This window comes from Apodemus sylvaticus, chromosome 9, assembly GCF_947179515.1.
Source record: "Apodemus sylvaticus chromosome 9, mApoSyl1.1, whole genome shotgun sequence".
Lineage (NCBI taxonomy): Eukaryota > Metazoa > Chordata > Mammalia > Rodentia > Muridae > Apodemus > Apodemus sylvaticus.
The window spans coordinates 65,846,803-65,852,469 of NC_067480.1; the positions used below are offsets into that span (position 1 = coordinate 65,846,803).

The following is a 5,667-nucleotide window of genomic DNA, read 5'->3' on the forward strand; positions in this document are numbered from 1 at the left end:
ATTCAATGCAATACCCATCAAAATCCCAACTCAATTCTTCACAGAGTTAGAAAGAGCAATTATCAAATTCATCTGGAATAACAAAAAACCCAGGATAGCTAAAACTATTCTCAGCAACAAAAGAAATTCTGGGGGAATCAGTATTCCTGACCTCAAGCAATACTACAGAGCAATAGTGTTAAAAACTGCATGGTATTGGTACAGTGACAGGCAGGAGGATCAATGGAACAGGATTGAAGATCCAGAAATGAACCCACACATCTATGGCCACTTGATCCTCGACAAAGAAGCTGAAAACATCCAATGGAAAAAAGATAGCCTTTTCAACAAATGGTGCTGGTTCAACTGGAGGTCAGCATGCAGAAAAATGCGAATTGATCCATCCTTGTCTCCTTGTACTAAGCTCAAATCCAAATGGATCAAGGACCTCCACATAAAGCCAGACACTCTGAAGCTAATAGAAAAGAAACTGGGGAAGACCCTTGAGGACATCGGTACAGGGAGAAAGTTTCTGAACAGAACACCAATAGCATATGCTCTAAGAGCAAGAATTGACAAATGGGACCTCATAAAATTACAAAGTTTCTGTAAGGCAAAGGACACCATCAAGAAGACAAATCGGCAACCAACAAATTGGGAAAAGATCTTCACCAATCCTACATCAGATAGAGGGCTAATATCCAATATATATAAAGAACTCAAGAAGTTAGATTCCAGAAAACCAAACAACCCTATTAAAAAATGGGGTACAGAGTTAAACAAAGAATTCTCACCTGAAGAACTTCGGATGGCGGAGAAGCATCTTAAAAAATGCTCAACATCATTAGTCATTAAGGAAATGCAAATCAAAACAACCCTGAGATTTCACCTTACACCAGTCAGAATGGCTAAGATTAAAAATTCAGGAGATAGCAGGTGTTGGAGAGGGTGTGGAGAAAGAGGAACACTCCTCCACTGCTGGTGGGGTTGCAAACTGGTACAACCATTCTGGAAATCAGTCTGGTGGTTCCTCCGAAAACTGGGCACTTCACTTCCAGAAGATCCTGCTATACCACTCCTGGGCATATACCCAGAGGATTCCCCACCATGTAATAAGGATACATGCTCTACTATGTTCATAGCAGCCCTATTTATAATTGCCAGGTGTTGGAAAGAACCCAGGTATCCCTCAACAGAAGAGTGGATGCAAAAAATGTGGTATATCTACACAATGGAGTACTACTCAGCCATTAGAAACAACGAATTCATGAAATTCTTAGGTAAATGGATGGAGCTAGAGAACATCATACTGAGTGAGGTAACCCAGACTCAAAAGGTGAATCATGGTATGCACTCACTAATAAGTGGATATTAACCTAGAAACCTAGATTACCCAAAACATAATCCACACATCAAATGAGGTACAAGAAGAAAGGAAGAGTGGCCCCTTGTTCTGGAAAGACTCAATGAAGCAGTATTCAGCAAAACCAGAACGGGGAAGTGGGAAGGGGTGGGTGGGAGGACAGGGGGAGAGAAGGGGGCTTACGGGACTCTTTGGGAATGGGGAAATCATTTGAAATGTAAATAAAAAATATATCGAATAATAATAAAAAAAAAAGTGTGTACCACCATGCCTGGGTATAAGCTTAGGTGGGTAGGATATTGCCCCAACGTCACCACTCCCTTAATCTTTTTTTCTCCTTGAATGTTTCATCTCCATTTCACTTCCTGGTGCCAGTTTAATACTTGAACCCTATAGTTTATAGTTTTTCCTTTCTCTTAAGATGCTCTTCATGAGAGTGAACCTTGTTAACCGCACAACAGAATATATACCAGGAGGTTTTGAGAGCACCTTTGTCAAAGCACCTAATCTAAATGAGGAGCTAGCAGCTGGCCAGTTAAAGACATTGAGTACTCCAGTATTTCTGAACTTGGATGCTTCAGGGACTCCTGCATATTTCATGTGTCACACCTGGCAGGCATCACTTGCTTTTCTCACCCTAATTATGCTTGTTGTGTAGATACTCTCTCTTTGTGTGGTATGTTTCATGTGTCTGAGTCTCACATAAAGTATCTTATGAATGTTGTATATATAATTCTAAGTTCCATTTTCTCCATTTGTTATTTCTCTTATTTTAGTAGACTTGAAATCTTCAAATTCAGCACACACTATAAACACCTGTGGGATACATTTTCAGTAAAATACATGTTTGGAAAAAATTTAAGATCTGGTCATCTAGTAGAGATGGAAAGGGATATGGTCCATATTGAAAATAGAGACATCTAATTATATGGGTAATATATCATTTCTTAGTGTGGACGGTGAGTTCATGGGTATTCATTATACTATTTTTATAACTTTTGTGTATTAATTCCATCTAACCAATTGCAAGTCAACTTTGAGATGACACGGTACTTAGGCCTTTGCATGTAATAGGCTCTTGATTATAAATAACCAATTAACTTTAAGGCACGTATTTTTGTGATTTTTATTACATAATCAATATAAGAAATAAAATACTCTTATATGAAGAGTTCAGTATATCAGTCTTAGAAAACCACTTCTAACTGTTGTCTGGTGTTGTCTAAATTAAGGTTTGTTTCCCGGACAAATGAACTTTGCTGTACTGTCAACACAGACAGTGTGGTCGAACATTCAACAGGATCCCACGTATCCTGTGAGTGCCATTCTCACAGTGGAGTGGAGTTAGGCTGTGTGCTGGCCCGCTGTTTTCCAATCTGTCATCTGGTTGGATCTGTATCTTGGAAGACACTGTCTTCCTCTAGAAAGACGGCTCTCATCCAACATCTTCAAAAGAATTCACACTCATCATGTGATAAAAATTCTTGAGATATTGTAACTGATGGTCATGGTTGGCTTCTTGAATTCTAAACCAATAAAATCTGAAAAGTGACACTCTCATTTCTTAATTCTGCAGTGTAAATGGAGAGCGGCACTAAAAGTAGCTCCATGCTTTGACCCCAAGAGAAACTGACTTGTCTAGGTTCCCCACCAGATCAAAAGCACCCAGTGGGCAGGACCTATTTTCACTGGCTTAGGAACCATGTAAAAGAACACTGGAATTCATGTCTCTTGAGACAGCAGCAACAGAGTCGGGCACAGCACAGAGTAGTCTGGAACAGCCTAGGATACACACCACACACACACACACACACACACACACACACACACACACACGTCACATCTCTGTCTCATCTCTTATGGGTCTTACTTGTAGCTCAGATTCTTGATATTTAGAAGAAAATTAAATACATGGTTGTGGTTGTGCTGCGTGGTCAGACAGCTGAAGGTGATGGTGTCCATGGCTAAAGTTCCCTCAGGTCAGAGAAGAGATAGAAAGAGCAGAGGGGAACCCAGCTCTTCCACGCCTTGATCTCTGTAAAGCTATTTGCCTTTTCCCTCTTTGCTGTTGACCTGTGTCTGCAAATCTGATGGCCTGTGTTCACTGTCGCGGCATCCAGCCCCTAACATTATACTCAGCACAGATGAGTGTCTGTACTATCCCCCACCCCTGTGGCTGCTCACATTTTCTGTTGAGAGGAATGGGCAGAACACATTATTCTTCGTATGGCTTCAGGAAGGCCCCTCCATATTTGGGAAGCTGCGGCCTCTGCTAGTAGCAGTCACAGCAGGCTCCATGCCCTCTGGGTCTCAGGTTCACTTCCTAGAAGCCAGGATACTGCTCTCTGGCCTCTCCTTCAAGAAGCCCTCAAGATCAAGCAATAGAGGATTCTGACCCCACTTCCCCCCAAAAAACTCTCCTCTGAAATGGCCCGGGAATTCAAAAACCAGAAAACGGCGGAAAAGGGATGGAGCAAGGGATCCAGGCCAGAGTCACATGACCTCTAGACATGCTTTGGTGCTATGGTTGACATCCAGTGGCCAGTAGCAGGGTAGCTCACAGCAGCCAGAGCCTGGGCTGGTCAGGTACAGAGGGACCAGGGAAGTGAAACAGCAGGGTGCGAGGGCGGGACTGGCCAGGTTCCCACAGTCTGCTGAGCTCTCATTAGCCTGGCACAGAGATGGAAAAATGTATGTCTCCATCTATTTCTGGCACTTAAATGTGCGAAGGAAACACGTTGCTTTATTATTTTATTTTTGTAAAGTTGAAGACAGAGGCAGACGCCCCTAGAGTGTGCGTATGCTCTAAAAAGCGCCCGCACTGCCTGCACGTCTTTGGAAGGGAAAAATATCAAGGACAAATAGGCCGCCCCTCCAAATCTGCTGGAAGAACATTGGCAAGGAAAGGAATTGCCAGCAACTGGTAACTAAAGGAGATGTGGGGGAAAAAAAATCAGGAAAGGTGGCCAAATATGTAATCCAAGTAAAATATAAAATAAAATAAAATTTAAGAGAAAAATGATGTCTTGGTATAATGTGGATGCTAGTTGTTAAACGCACAATAAAAATAGATAAAAAATAGCCTTTAAATTTCGGTTAAGAAACACATGAGTGGCAGCTCTTCCTTTTGGATCCACCACCTGGGTCTGTCTCTTGAATGCAGGTGGATTGTGCCGCCACAATGCAGATTTTCGTGAAGACCCTTACACTCATGGTTGAAGTCTCAGACACTATAGAAAATGTAAACACTGAGATCCAGGATAAGGAGAGAATTTCCTCCTGACCAGCTGAGGCTGTATTTTGCTGGTAAGAAGCTGGAAGATGGCTGTAATCTGTCTGACCACAACATTCAGAAAGATTCCATCCTTCATCTTGTGTTGATACTTCATAGTGCTGCTGAGAAAAGGAAGAAATCTTACATCACCCCCCAAAAGACTAGGCATAAAGGAAGGCGTAAGCTGTCTGTGATTAAATCCTGTATGGTGAGTGAAAAGGGCAGAATTGGTCTTCTTCGCCAAGAGTGTCCTTCTGATGAATGTGGGGCTGAGGTTTTCATGGCTAGCTACTTCAACAGACATTACTGAGGCAAATGTTGTCTGACTTACTGCTTCAGCAAACCAGAGGACAAGTAGTTGTATACTATGAGTTAGTAAAAAGAAGGACCTGAAAACAAAGCAAAGCAAAACAAAAACACATGAGTATTCTAGAAGTTCTCTGATCAGACATATTTGGAGATCTTAGTGTAATATCTGCCCGTGAGTGTCCAATGAGAGCAAATTCAATATTGAAGAAGTCTGGAAAAACACCAGGGCAGGACCAACACAGCAACTGTATTCCTGAGTGGGGTTCTTACGACAAATCTAACTTCAGTACAGAACCAGACCAAAAAGAACATTACAAAACAAAAATACCCTGACATTCATTTACTGGAAAAATACTCTGGATGCACAATGTGCCCCAGCCTTGTGTTAGTCACAAGAAATGCTCTACAGGTGAGGGGCATGGAGCCTGTGCCTACAGAGTGTCCCCACCCAAGCTCTGAGCTGAACGGGGAAAACAGAATCAAATAATAATGGTGGGTGCACCAGACAGATTTGTTAGTGTGAACATTTTTTCTCCATTTTCGTGTGTGTGTGTGTGTGTGTGTGTGTGTGTGTGTGTGTGTGTGTGTGAGGGTGCATGCATGTATGCATGTTTGTATGTGTGTAGGTACATGTGACCGTGGGTGGGCCCATACATGTATGCGAGCATTGGAGGCCCCAGGGTGATGTCAGAACTCATCTTCTATCACTCTCTTCCACCATCCATTGAGGCAGGGCCTCTCA

At 42.3% G+C, this 5,667-nt stretch overlaps 1 pseudogene; it reads left to right on the plus strand.

Annotated features, from left to right (window-relative positions):
- The first annotated feature begins 4,523 nt into the window (after positions 1-4,523).
- Positions 4,524-4,974, plus strand: LOC127692142 (ubiquitin-40S ribosomal protein S27a-like; annotated as a pseudogene).
- Positions 4,975-5,667: the final 693 nt, after the last annotated feature.